This window comes from Nilaparvata lugens, chromosome 5 (assembly GCF_014356525.2).
Source record: "Nilaparvata lugens isolate BPH chromosome 5, ASM1435652v1, whole genome shotgun sequence".
Lineage (NCBI taxonomy): Eukaryota > Metazoa > Arthropoda > Insecta > Hemiptera > Delphacidae > Nilaparvata > Nilaparvata lugens.
The window spans coordinates 33,372,553-33,388,532 of record NC_052508.1 but is presented as its reverse complement, the minus strand read 5'-3'; the positions used below and the strand labels follow the sequence as shown (position 1 = coordinate 33,388,532).

At 34.1% G+C, this 15,980-nt stretch overlaps 1 protein-coding gene across 6 annotated transcripts in view; it reads right to left on the bottom strand.

Moving 5' to 3' along the window:
- The window catches only part of LOC111055348 (apoptosis-resistant E3 ubiquitin protein ligase 1), a 205,746-nt gene that overhangs the window by 126,964 nt on the left and 62,802 nt on the right, over nt 1–15,980 (bottom strand). The gene's annotated exons all lie outside the window — the stretch shown is intronic.

Sequence of the window (15,980 nt, the reverse complement as noted above, 5' to 3'; positions counted from 1 at the left end):
TGACAGCCTCGGTCAAAATGACTAATTCCTCATCAACCCTTCTTTGAAAATATTATGAACAGTATGAAAATTGTAGCTGATAGGGAACAAAAATCTGCAATTAGGAGGAAAACGGGTAAGAGGGAAAGAGACAGGAAGTGAGGGACAGGCTCACACAGTGGAAAAGGGCCTGATAGCTTAGCTTTAGCCTTTTGCGAATGGAGAGTCGAGTCGGTGCTATGCTATGCTATCTGCAGTGCGCAACCCAATACAAAAGACAAAGAGTGCACAGCTATGCAATGCACAATCCACGCGTCCGTCTATGATAAATTGCTGCCATTAAAAGTATTGCTGCCTATAAACACCAGCTCCACTGAAAATATATTATAGGCACAACGACAAATTCCCACAATGCACAGAATTCAAACGTGAGAAGGCATGGGGAAGAATAATACTTGCAGAGACAGCAGGAATAATGCAATCAATGCTATTCATATAGCCGGGTCATTGAAGTAGATCTCAGTTTTGGATTGTTCCAAAATTATGTATGACATTGGTTCTAAAAAATAATAGTGCATGTAAACTGTTAAATAAAACTCAAAAGTAAGAAATTATAATACTAACAGAGTACACAAGAAGACACAAACATTAATCACATCATTTATATGTTATCCATCACATAACAGATAAACTATCAAAAAATATGAGAATTTTCAAGACAAACATGAGAACCCCTTGATTACAAAGAATATAACCACAATGATTAATGTATTATTACAATGACCTGAATTAATGCTACTGCTATAAAAAATTAAATTTAATCGAAAGATCAAAACAACAGTCGAATACTTTATCACAATTCATCACCTTTAATGTTTAAGTAAGGGTATATTTTCAATATCTTAAATTACACAATCATGGTAAAACGAATATAAACGAGCCCTATTTACAAAGCCCTACTTTGAAGAGCTGGAGCAAGTTTTTCCATTTTTTGTCGAATCGGTGACAGCTGAAGCTATCAACAAAAGTTTCCGTCAAATAATAAAAGTTAGCAGCGGAAAGTTTTCACTTTTCATGATAAATTATGCACGAAGGCATCACTACCCTCCTGATAGCAGTCATAATAAAGAGAAGATTAAATCATGGCGTCCAACGGTCTAATCTGGTGGAGGAGGGGGAGTAGGTAAGGTGGTGTTGTAAATAATTATCAACTAGACTCGCTCTTTGTAGTTGAATACAAAGCAATTGGCGATGATTCCATTCAGCTGCATTTCATTCGTGATTCAATACACCGTGGGTGCTAAATGACCTGTATTTAGTGTTTAGATTGTTGATGATCATTCGTCATATTTAATAAACTGAAAACTGAATGGACTATACTGAGTGGCGGATTTGCTCATGGAAAAAGTTGAAATTTGGATATATTTTCGAATTAGGACTTTGGTAACTATTTATTCCGTTATTAGAGTGCAAATGAATGCATTTTTCAAGAGAGGGAAGTTTTTTGAGATTGTCATTCTTGAGTGCCATTAGAATATTTTCATTTCAGTGAACGAACATCTACTCTCTTTGTAGTTAATTTAACTACAAAGAAAATTTAATTTTTAATTGATAAATTGGTTACTAGTAGACCTAATTAAAATAGAATTTCGATTTATTTTTCATATGAATAACTTTAATTCAGTCAAATTCGCTTTACATGATTCTAACGTAATTTTATTGAAGAAGGAAAATGATGGAACATTTAACAGAGGGACAGTTAGAAACTTGAAGAGCCCCTCTGATGAGTGTGAGTACTTGAAAGGAGAGGCCTTGCGTACGTACACTGTTAGGTTAGGTTAAGTTCGGAGGCGCGGTGGTGGCCGAGGGGCAAGCTAACAGAATGAGATTTTAATGACTGGTGGTTTTAAAAGAGCGCCAGCTTTCACGGACTTGAAACGAGCCCCGCAGCCATCTCAAATACTCTCCCCTTCCTCCCCAACCAACCACTCCACCTGGCAAGGGACAACTTTATAATCTGACTCTGTTGGCAAATGGCAAATGGAAAACCTGCGCCAACGGCAATTTTCCGATTTGCTGACATGGGAAAAGTTTCTATTTTTTTATGCGAGCACCCTCTCAAAAGTCAATATACAAAATGAATGACACCAACGAAGAGATGGGACACATCTCACCCATCTATCGAGTTTTGACCAGATAAAATTAAGTATCTAATCTATTTAAAATTGGTATCAATCTATTTGAATTGAATGAGTTAGGGTAGTTCAGGCAATTATCATTCAAGTGTACATGGCCAGAATTATTTTGATCAAATAAGAGTTCTATTAAACTTGGCTACACTTATGGAGTTGACACTGATAAACATAACTGCCACAAGCTATTACATCCGTTTAAAATAGAACCATTTTCAAGTATTTAAAATGATAATTTATCGCAAATAATTTGTAATTGTTTGTAGTTAACCATCAAATTTAGAGATTACAACTTTGTTTACAATATTGAACAGCTGTTTTGAATGTAATCAAGAAATTAGTTAAAATGAATTCTCTATACTACTGACCTTACGTTTGAGACAAAACTATGATATAATTACTTCTAAAACTAATAATTATTGTAAAAGGATAAGAGTTTCAAAATAAAAAAATATATCTATTATTGTTAAAATAATTTATTAATGGAAATGTACAATATGTTAAATATTATAAACTAGCGAGTAACCCGTGCTTCGCAAGGGTCTTTCTTAAAACTTGACGTAATGAAATCTAGAAGAATTCAAAATAGGTCTATAAGAATCCTCGGTTGATTAAGAATTTATATGCTGCATTTCAAGTAAATCAGTATGACCACCTTTCAATTAAAAAAAGAAGTTGGATTCAAAATGGCGGAAAAAATTTGGGTGTGACGGAAGCCCTGTTTTTATCATTCGAAAAGGATCCCCAATCATACCTATCTTCTAATTTCCCTTTTAAGAGAAATCTTCTGCTGCTTCCATACAAACTGGAAACTGGAAATTGGTCTATAACCACCCTCGGTTAAGCAAGAATCTATATCCAACATTTCAATTTAATCAGTCCAGTAGTTCTGACGTGATAATGCGTCAAACATAATTTCCCTATACTTTACACCTGCATAGGCTACGTTTATAATCCAGTTCTTTCCTTTATTATAGTATAGAAGATGATACATGGATGGATGATCATTGTTATTTTACTAAAAGATAGAATAAGATGAATAGTTTCCCTTTCAGAGGGAGTTTTGACAACCCACAAAACTCATTTTTCATTTGAAGATATAACGAAAAGGTGCATATGACCTTATTTTTTTGCTCAGCTTGCCAAAATACCCCTCATTCCAATATTAAAATTTTCGACTGACTGTACAGTGAGTCATTCATTCTATCAGGGCTCGAATAATTTTGAAATTTTAATTAAATAAAAATGGAAGAATATAATATCTTCATGTAAATAACAACACCTTCATTCATTTATTTATTCGTTTATTTAGCACTTTGTCTCAAAAATTGTTCTAGCTGAAAAATTAATAATCCATGCCACGTGTAGGCCTAAACATTGCATCAGGAAAACGAAGTTTCAAAACTATTAGCCCAGTAAATAAAGGTTTTTTCGATCCGAAAAATAAATAAAATCTGAATCTCTTACCATCGATAGAACCCTCCCAGAGGGTCATTCTCCCAAAAGTCCCAAGAAATCCCCTTGGAGCTTTCCCCCCTAGCCCCCCTCAAAGTTGAAAATTGCAGGTAATCACGGAAAATCAATTATCTCTGTACCCATTGTTCAAAATCAGTTCTATTAAGATGCCATTCGATTCATCACATTATGGACTACAATATTAGTCTTATTCATTTTTTCAATAAAACTTGCAGTTTTCTTGATGAAATAATATATATGTAAAAATTTAGGGGGTTTGCGATTTGATTTTTTTGTTTTCTTCGATTAACTTCAAAACAAGTAGTTTTAAAGGAAAATGAATAATTATTGTAGTAGTCACTTTCATTGCGAATCCATTGATGTATATTGTTATGTATTTGCGATTCAAGTTGACGCTGTGGAAGGGGAAACAGCCGACGCGGCTGACTCACTTCACCATAGTAAACAGAATAATACTGCTTTCTACATTGTATCTCATTTACACTATGGCGCTCAAAACAATTAATTTTGTCTATTGTTTTGACATGCGCTGTATCTGGATTTTCAAATTTCAATACTCTAAAAAAATATTCTAATTTTCTTGATTTAACCATGCTCACGATGAAAATCAGGATTTCGTTGTCTGCTCACTGAGTTTATTAAATTAATTATTTGAAGTGTGCCTTCTCAATACGAGTCAGAGGTATCACAATTTGATAACTCTAGTTTAAGATATTGATGTTTTTCAATGAAATTTCATGATATATATTATGTGTCCGACTCCTTCATCTTATCCTTATTTTGTGAAAATGAAGATTCAAAATTTCTTTTCATAACTTTTCTTGTGTTTTTTCTTGTTTCATTACTCTTTATAATTTTAACACTTGATAATGAAATGAATATCATCAGATCACATGAAATGAAATATAAAAGGGTAGGCCTACCTGAGATACTATAATATGATAACACTGTACTCTTGATAAGTTGAAAATTTTCAAGCTGAAAGTAGATTAATTTGTTGCACATTCGGTTCAAATATCAACAAATGTTACCAAATATTACCAATATTATCACACATAGTGAGAAAGAATTACTCTGGAGCTTTCTATTCTCACTGAACATGAAGAGGCATTACCAAGCCAGAATTGCAGTTCCATTCAAATCATTATTATCAGGATGTTATCCTCATCTCACAATTTTCCTATTTATCCTTATCGTGATTCAGAATAAAGTAGTTGATCTCTATAATCACAAAAATCAATGTACAGTACCTATAATAAATAGTAAAAATAACAAAATTTCTAGTAATAATGCAACTTTTTCTAGGTACGAATTTCAAGGCTCATAAAATGACTTTTTCTCAATCACAGGCTGAAATTCCAATGATCATCATAATAGTAATTTAATGAAAATTGTTTGTATTGTACATTGTTCGATGTAAGATAAGCTACATCTTTAAGGTAATCAACGTATTTAGGATTATCATGTTTATGAATGAAAGCGAGACTGTGATAGAAGATTAGTCAAACTGAAATATAAACATTATATACAATGCATATTTCTGATCAACTCAAATTACAAATGATAGTATCAAGCCGAAATGAATTGATTAACTGAATTTCAAAGTTATATCCACTGTTCAAATTGCACTGTGATTTCCTTTTACTTCCAAATGGATTGAATTGCCTCACTCTTCAACGTAACAATTATTGTAAAAAAACCAGTGGAATGTGAACGTCATCCAAATAGCATTTGAATTTAAATTTTCAGATCATGAAATTCATAAAAAAAACTAATTCTTGAGAGAATAGTGATGAATTGCAAACAGTGCATGTAACATTGATACAAAGCGATACAATGTGAATCAACATTGATTAATTTAATACTGGACTTATCAAATTTATATTACCGTTAACTAATATTATTTATGAAGCTTATAAAATGTAAAACCAACATTTTCAATTTTCTCTACTGGAGCAAAACATCGATAGAAAATAAAGAAGAGCCCATTATAAGCACAAAATACTTGTGTACTAGAATTCACTTGAACTAACTCATCACTTCAACCCTTCAATGATCACAATGAACTAGAATGGTATAAAAACCATAAAATTGATAATCAGGTACATTTTTCAAATAGCTTCACCCAACTAAATCTGTGAATGCCAAGTCATAAGGAATCATGTTCAATAGATTTAATTTGAATGCCTCAAATAGAAAATGATCTATTCTTTTGGTGCCCGAATCAAAATCAATATCAATCAACATTAATCGACATTAAGAAAAGCTTCTGCCAACCTTGTGATTCCAGTCTGATTCTGCTTTACTTCCATTTATAGAGTTCTCATTAAGGCCCTTGTGTAATGAATGACAAGATGCGAGTGGAAGTGAAAAATCGATATGTTAACAAAAATAATAGAAGATGATGAATCATCTTTCAATTCATCTTATACGGTAGGCTACTTTGTGCTTAAATGTGAAACACTTTCATGATTTTCCTACCTTTTATGCATGCTTACTCTTCCCTAATTTGTATGTTTGCATAGCTTTCATCTTTAGAATCTACTGAATTTTCATATTTTATCGGTTGCAAACAATATCTTTGTCAGTCATAGAATGCATGATTTAGCACATATAAGAAGCAAATTAAAATGTGAAAAATTAGTTTCATCGCATGTCAAAACAATAGACCAAATTGATTGTTTCGAGCGTCATAGTGTGAATAAGATGCAACTTAAAAAGCAGTAGGCCTACTATTTTACTGTTAGGCCGGTTACAGAGCTCGACCGACCGTCAGTGCGTATGTACCATCCTGACCGTACGCATCGATGAATCAGTTTTACACATTCAGAGCTCGACCGACCGTCAGTGCGTATGCACCATCCGGACCAGTTTTTCTGACTCACAAAATGGACGCCTTTACAGATTTTTATTGCAGCTTATTATCTTCCTAAACGAAAGATTAAAAGACGTAGATATCAAGTTCACCCGATGGTCGCCCAAAGAGCATTTCAAAGGGAATTTAGTACCATTATATACATCATTGCTTGAGGTGAAGATACATTTTTCCAAAGTTAGTAGACAGAAGGTTGGTCATTCATCTATAGTATTTTACTTGAAATGCAATTGGAGTGGGGGAACTGCAGCCGTGACGTAGGCTGTAGTACAGAGTAGGCAGAATATCGCATTCTTGAAAATCATACGGTGACGTATAGTCAAATTATACCACACAAACATTTTCTTCATCTTCTAGGTCGTGTTTATATTTTGTAGTTTGGCTATACATCAGCTTGTGAATTTCGGGGATGAGACATTTTGATTCTCGTAGAACATGTGCTCGATACCAGCATGTGTTCAGTTCAGTGCATTTATATGAATGCAATAATTCATCGGATTTTTTTGGGATCGATTTATCGGTTTATTGCAATGCATTGGTTTATCAAGATTTTTTATGGGTTAATCTGAAATTATAATAGTATAACGTTGTCTACTAACGCTTTTCCAGCTTATTAATTTTTTCGTGTCACGTTTTTAGATTCTTGAAAAACTTTCAACTTCACTTTATTCATACAAGTTGAATGAACTTGAAATATTTAACAACATCATTAGAATCGGTGATTCATTCGCTATAAGTATGGAGAATTTCTAAGTTCTAGGTCGATCTTGAAGGGATTAAAAGACGATGTATTTGAAGATACAGTGAATAAACTGTATGCTCAGTGTGGTTACTCTATCACTTCATTACTACACGTGACGTCATGCTGGCGTTCCCCCCACCACTTCGAATCTTGGAGCTGTGAGTGATCAACCTTCTGTCTACTAACGTTGACATTTTTCAACTACCTCAGAATGTCCATCAGGAATTTTGATGAGTTATTTCGAGCTTGTATCACCATTGGGAATACTTGCAGTCACTTTAAGCTACGGATCAAATAAATGTAGATAATATTAATAATATATTATATTTTTCAATAAAAATGATTAAAGAAATGCATAGAAAAACTCTGAATTCAAATATGACAATATTAATTGAATTCACTCATTATGCTATTCAATTCAATATCAGCTGATTGTCGGGTAGAGGTGTCAGTACATTGGTTATGTTGCGATCGGTCTACTAATCAATACAGCTCTGAAAGCTTCTATTTGTTTCAATAGCGCGTCAGTCGACCGATGGAACGGATGCGCACGAGCTCGACCGATGGTCCTCGTATGCTGTATAAAACGCATGGTCCTGACCGTACGCATGCGTGCCGTCAGTCCTGCTCTGTACGGATACATGGAATATCTATGGAAAAGACAAGCGCGACTGACGTACGCACTGACGGTCGGTCGAGCTCTGTAACCGGCCTTACTTATGGTGAAGAGAGTCAGCCACGCCGTATCGCGTCGACTGTTTCCCCTTCCAAAGCGTCAAATCGAATCGTAAATACATAACAATATACATCAATGGATTCGCAATGAATGTGGCTACATTAATAATATGACTAATTTTCTTTGAAATTATTTTCTACGAAGTTAATCGGAGAAAACAAAAATCAAATCGAAAAACCCCTAAATTTTTACATATATATATAATATATATATATATATATATATATATATATATATATATTATATATATATATATATATATATATAATATATATATATATATATTATTTTATCAAGGAAACTGTCTAATTTATTGAGGAAATGAGTATGATTTTTTTCCAATTAATGGTAACAGAGATTACCATTTCCTAGAGATACTGATTTCCAGTTTGCTGTTTACTATTGTGAAGAGAGTCAGCCGCGCCGTTCCGCGTCGACTGTTTCCCCTTCCACGGCGTAAAATCGAATCGAAAATACATAACAATATACATCAATGGATTTGCAATGAGAGTGACTACATTAATTGTTTGGCTTATTTTTCTTTAAAACTACTTGCTTTGAAGTTAATCGAAGAAAACAAAAAACATCAAATCACAAACCCCCTAAATTTTTACATATATATTATTTTTTCAAGAAAACTGCAAGCTTTATTGGAACAATGAATTTAACTAATACATATTGTAGTCCATAATGTGATGAATCGAATGGCATATAATAGAAATGTTTCCAATCAATGTTTACAGAGATAATTGATTTCTCGTATTTACCTGCATTTTTCATGTTTTAGGGGACTGGGGCGGAAAGCTCCAAGGGGATTTCTTGGGACTTTTGGGAGAATGATCCTCTGGGAGGGTTCTATCGATGTTGGGAAATTCAACTTTTATTTAATTTTCGGATCGAAACTGCTTTTTTGGACCTTCATTGACTGGGCTATATGTTTTTCAGGTAGAAAGCAATATAGAAACAGATGTTCCTTTTTTAATTTCGACCATATGATTTGGTGATTTTTTAATGAAATCGAATGTAGCCTACCATTAATGTAGTTTAAACATTAATTCTGAAAAATCTAGAAGGAAAATTAAAATTTGGGATCCAGGTGCACGAGATTGATATTTTTAGAATCTATGTGCAAAATTTGGAGATCTAAATCATTCCCGTTTTTCCGGTATGCAATCCAGAAGTTGACATGTTTTGATGCGAACGAACGAACACACGAACAAACACAACCCTACTCTCTCTTATTATATAGAAGCGAGCAAGATCATGATACAAGCATTATCACTGATAAGAATAGTAATATTCATTTTTGTTATTTATGATTGTAATAAGAATCTTTTGTATGAAATGTTAATATTATATAATAATTATAGAATCAACCGCATGGACTGATGTAAGAATCTCTGTGATCTGTTCAGGGCCAATCATAGGTCAGAAAAATAACACTAAAGAGGGATGATATTCAAACATGGTATTCTATTTTGTTATCAGCGACTAGAAAGGTCTTATCATATGTGGTAACACATTGTACGTTGTATAAGGGGAAATATGAGAATTTATTTACTCATAGATAATTTAAATTTATTTATTGTAAAACAAGAACTATTTTCTTACTCATCTCTGAAGTAATGTATACGTCATACTAATTCTACCAATAGCAGAATTTCTATGCAAATTGAGCAAAACGGAACCGTTCAGCCAAAAGTTTTGAGAAACGAGAGACTACTTCCCTTTTGATGCCTTCACCGTAAAGACCTTTATTCTAAAAAGTTACCATTTTCTAGTGAGATTCTTGTTCATTCAATTTATGTATTTTAATTGTTAGCCTATACTCGAGGCGATATTATTTGTTATATTTTCAAATTATTTTGTCAATTGATCGCTTCTATAAACCTAAATTTTAATTGCTCATTATTTAATTGGTGAAGGAAATAATTTCAAAAAAAACCCACGTGCTGAAGACTGAAGTTTGGACAAGCCACCGATTATAAATTAATTAAAAGAAACCACTACGCCAAGAAGGATCACGTGAGTTCTCTTTTTATTTTATGGGGCCCCACCCTTTGCTTTGAAAAAGTACAGAAATTAAGAAATTACTTCAATTTTTACTTCGCTAAATAATCTGGCCACGTCGAAAAGCACTTAATATAATACTCATACTGAATTATAATTGTAAAATTTTGTGGTCGTTCAACTGCCCTCATCTGCCTGAACCACGACCTTGATTGAGTCTAAAATATTGTAAAATTTTGGTTAAATCATTTAGAATTTCAATTTATCTATAAGAATTTTTAAACTTTGTAAAAAGAACGTGCATGATAGCAAAGCATCATAGCACAAACTCAATAAAGTCTGTCGACATTAAATTATTCAAAACCTGTCTATAAAATTCTGAAACTGCACTGTTTGTCAATTATTATTATTATTGCTCATTATATTTCAAATTTAATATTCTGTTTCCTGAGTTCGATTATTTCTTTAGCCCTTCAGATTTTGTGCCTGGCACGTTTATACTTGTTAGGTGCCGATCAAAGACGATTGTTGAAATAATTGATCCAAATCTGGATAGAGGAACAGATCTAAGTGGAAATATTGAGTGGAGTCAGATCGAGATCATATATTCTCTGTTCTTACCTGCTAATATATCAGGTTTTATCTGTGCCCAACTTCAACTTAGGAATAAATTTCCTACTACAGAGCAAAAGCAGCTGCAGTGATAAATCCACACAGTAGAGCATAAAGTTCGAAAAGATTCTGCCCTCCAAGTATTTTCTGGACGGAATTTTGTTTATCGATCCTATCCTAGACCTTCAGAATTTATTAGAGGCACAGTCCCGCAAATTATATGCATCGAGGTTTTTGCTCGATCTGTTTGATTTTATATACTGTTTTCAAAACAGGTAATAGTTTAAGGTCACCGAATCTAGTGTCTAGCAATTGCTACACTACACTACAACCTACACTTGCAAAAGAGCATTATTCTCATACAATCAGTCACTGGACGAATCAAGGGTGTGTGAGAGTTTATGCCTCCTGCAATTTGGACGATTGTACTAAATCTTGTACTGACTCAATCAATCTGGTGTTTTATAGGGTTCATTCACACACTTACAAATTTGAGGTTATAACACCGATGACTCAGTAAAAGATTTTTTATATGTGAAACGTCTCCAACTGGGTCATTGCTCAAATAATATCAGGACCCCCCCAAGGAACGTTACAATAGATAGAACAAATCCATATGAATAAATCCATATATATCTAAACAGAAATTCAATTAGAATGATCAAGCTAACAATTCTATGAAACCTATCTCAGCGACTCTTGAATAATTTTATTAATCAAACGACAGAGAAGATGATATAACAAGAAAATGTTACTAGGGAAAACGTATACAAGAGTAAAGCGGACTGGCATATAGAGCACTTGGCTTCATTTCACATACAATGATACACAAACCATGTATCGATATGAATGCAAATTAAACAACCAACAACTACCTGCATGTAGCTAGGAGCTACACACGAGAGAGGAAGAGATAGACCTCCAGCTCTACACGGTAACAGCTCATAGTTGTGTTGTTTAGCTTTAGATCAATCGCATTGATGATGTTGCTTTGTATTTGTACGTTTGTTGGTTTAGCATGATGTATTGATTGGGTTTGGCCGTATTGATGGTGTTGTGTGGCGGTGCAGTGCAGGGCATCAATATCAGCTATCGGCTGTGGCTCTTTTGTGTGTGACTGGGAACGAGAAGCTCAGCAGCAATGACAGTGCTAACGAGTGCTCTCAACTGGATAGCATCGATCGGTCGGTAGAGTCGATTGCAAATGTCAAACCAGCAATGAAATGCACAATGCAGTCATGTCGTTGAAATTTATATAACCAATTAAAGTCAAAAAGTGCACTGATCAAAAATTATCCATAACTTGCTTCCCAATTTCCCTACTGAAGTGAAAAAGCCAGAGGAAAGGGACCTTTCACGTTATTCTGATCACGTTCTGCAAAATGAATCACGAGACTCCTAATAGGATAGCTCGTTGATTCATGGAGGAGAAGACCTTGGATTGTGCAAATTTGAATAGGTACACGCAAAAATTATTGAGTAGGACAGGACAAATCATGTTCAAACCGAAATTGAATACCGGGATGGCGAAAATACCACATGGTGCAATTACTCTGTTCATTATTATATTCAACTTAAAAGAGTTTTCCGAGAAAAATACTCTTATAAACAATTTAAATCTAGAACATACGAGTCAATCTTAGTTTTTAGGCTACTATTGGGTCGAGAATGTTTCAAATTGCGCTCCTAGATGATAGACCGCTTTGGCAATCTGCTATGTTTGGCTATCCCAGTTGTTTGGGCGTCATCTGAATAGGATCGAATGGCAAAATGAAGTACAATAGTGGAGGTGTATCCTCTAACAAGTTTGTGCGGCTTTATTTATATTGTACCATGCTTCTCTCAATTCCAGCATGAAATGTTAAGCATTGATATTACTAAATAAAGACAGTAATGGGCACTTTTTTAAAGATTCATCAATAATGGGATTGACCAAACCGTGATCAATTTATCAATTTCTAAACTTCACGAGACCAGTTCGGACAGTAACATTTTCTCATGACATTCAAAGTCTAGGGGAGGGGGAGTGGCCTTACTTGTTGCAATAGAATTACAAAACACATTTTAACTACCATTTATGAAGAATGCATCATCAAATAAAATCAAATATACGCTCATAACCGATGATACTCCCAAATATTTCAGTGAGGAAAAAGACAGTAGAATAAAGACAGTAGGTGATTTGTAAGAATGTGATGAAAGCAACAATTTACAGTATTAATATCCACGATTTATTTTTTGTCGCACTCCAAAAAGCTTCTTGAGAGCCAAATTCTACTAACGACCTGAGAGACGTTTTATGAGAATTCTAAATTCTTTCTCAAATCACGCCAGAAATTTGGCATTTTTCAAAATTATTTTATGTTTAGAAAATGTTATTCCACCTTTTTCGAAGCAAAACAGATGTTGGCCCGGTTCACAAGTTTTAGCTACGGACAAAAATTAGTTTTTTTTTCAAGAACTTTGAAATTTCCCCAAAATTACACTCCAAATGGATCACTCCAAGCAGCCTTTTGACGAGCTACTCAGTCAAGAGTAATAAAATTTGTTTCACAAGGTAAATGGAAAAGTCTTGAGATTGAGACCATACAAAAATCGACAATTCTCCATTGCTGCTCCCTTGTGTTACTCCAGCCCTTACTGTAAAAATTGCGTTTTTACGTACGGTTCATGTATTCTCGCTATTCAGCGTTAGTTACGACCTGAGTTTAACTAGGTTTTTCAAAATTTCCAAGGAAATCAAAAATTGAAATGATAAAATTAACAGCATCTTTGTAAGTTTCAAGTTTTATGTTACTATATCAAAATGATCAAACTTGATTAACAGATTCAGCTAAGGGCTACAAAGTTTATTTCAATAAGTGATGAAGATTATTCAAAATAATTATGATTTTAAAGGTTTGTTCTTTATTTACTATATCTTATACGCAAAGGAAATAAATTTCCAACGAATAATAATGCGGTAAGAAATATTTCATTTCTCCTTCTAGCGCCCATAGCTGCGTACACCAGATGGATATGAAAATGTCTTAATTTTACAATTTCCACATGACATGAGTTTTGCGGGCAAAGTAGAGGCAATTGATTTGAGAAAACGTTTGCACAATGTTTTCGCAAATGTCGTAGACGTTGATTAGGTGACGGCTCATCGATCTATACATAATAAAGGAAAGAACTGGCTTATACACGTACGGGTTAGAAAAGTTATGTTTAACGCATCATCACGTTTAAACTACTGGACTGATTAACTTGAAATTTTGCATATAGATTCTTGATTAACCGAGGATAATTATAGGCCTATTTTCTAATCTTCAAAATTTCATTTTTTCAAGTTTTCAGTTTGTCAAGTTTTCAATTTGTCATGATTCCAGTTGTTGTATGGAAACAGCTGAACATTTCTTTTAAAAGGGAAATTATGATTGCGATAGGGGTCCTATTCGAATAAAAAGAACTGATTTTCTGTCGCATCAAAATTTTGGTCCGCGATCTTGGAACCGCCATTTGAATCCAACTCCATTTTTTAAAATTGGAAGTTGGTCATATGATACATGATTTCGATACAGAAATTCAGGAGAAAATGAATGGTCGAAACCGCACATCGATATCTGAAACCGCTCAAAAGTTATTCTCATTCAAAGATAATGATAAATCATCCATCTATCTATCATCTATCTATATATATATAAAAGCGAAATGGCACTCACTCACTGACTGACTGACTGACTCACTCGCAGAAATAAAAATCTACCGGACCAAAAACGTTCAAATTTGGTAGGTATGTTCAGTTGGCCCTTTAGAGGCGCACTAAGAAATCTTTTGGCAATATTTTAACTCCAAGGGTGGTTTTTAAGGGTTTAAAGTTCGTCTTTTAGCATGTATATTCTTCTTCTCCCAATCTCTTAATTATGATTGAAATTTCCATATCATATGTTACTATAGAACTATAATCTAGATAGAGTACCTCTTCGAAACAGTTGTTAACTGGCAACTAAATTAATAATTTTGTCAGGTTGGCATTAAGTTGAGTTGACTTTGTTAGGTTGGCACCAAGTTGAAGATTTAAATGCATTTATCGCGGAAAAATTGATTGGGCACTGCTACTTCAATCAGAGCTATTCCTGGGAATATTATATTACTAGCCGTCAGGCTCGCTTTGCTCGCCATATCCGTTTAGCCAGACGTTTAGTCTGGACCTCCGACTGGATCGTCCTAACATATGATAAAAATGCTCAAATGAAAAATTGATCTCATTCTTGGACGATCCAGTCGGGGGTCCAGGGGGCGGAGCCCCCTGGCTAGACGGATATGGCGAGCGAAGCGAGCCTGACGGCTAGTACTACAATAAAGGAAAGAACTGGCTTATACACGTACGGGATAGGAAAATTATGTTTGACGCAACATCACGTCTGAACTAGTGGACTGATTAACTTAAAATTTTGCATATAGATTCTTAATTAACCGAGGATGGCCTATTTTCAATTCTTCAAGATTCCATTAAGACAAGTTTTCAGTTAGTCAAGTTTTAAAATAAACCCTTTCGGAGCTCGGCTTGGTTACCTGCTAGTCTAGAATGAATATCCATTCTTTTTCTGTCATCATAGGTAGTCCTTTCACAACGCTCAAGTCTAGGTCTGACTTGGGCATTACTCTCCAATTACAACTTCTACCTTCACCTTCACTTACCATCGAAAGTCATATTTTATTCTACGGAACAGAATAGTTCAGTAGACCTATGCTACCGGTACTCATTTTTATCTAGGCTTATGCGCTAATGCCTATCTATGAATTACAGTATCTGAATGTATTGATTATTTTTTCCTGATGGAAAAAATGTAATTGGATTTTTCTCACATGGGGATAAAAGTAAGCACTAAGTAAAAGTAACTACGTTTGACTCAATTAGAAACTTGAAACATTTTTTCATTGTCTCTTGTTCAATTTAGTCCAAAAAAGTCTGTCCAATGCAGAGAGTATAGAAATTGACGAGCATTCAATGCTATCTGGTCTAATAAGGAACGGATTGAGCTCGAATTTAGAAAAATTGGGGTTTTATGGAGATTACCTTATTTTCTTACTAGACTTACAACACTTTTTTAACTAGCAATTATTTATTATCTTTATTTCAACTAACAACTAGCAATACTGCCTACTATTCTAAGAATTTTGAAAAGTACCACAGAAGAATTATGAAGGACTGTAGAATTACTGGAAAGAAGAATTCCTGGAAATAAATATACTGAGTATGAGAGTAAGAGAAATGTTTATTATCACAAAGGATGCTACAAAGAGGTGGAGCATTAGACTAGTGTTCTATATTGTACTTCTGTAGGTCAACATCATTTACAGACGTTATAGGAA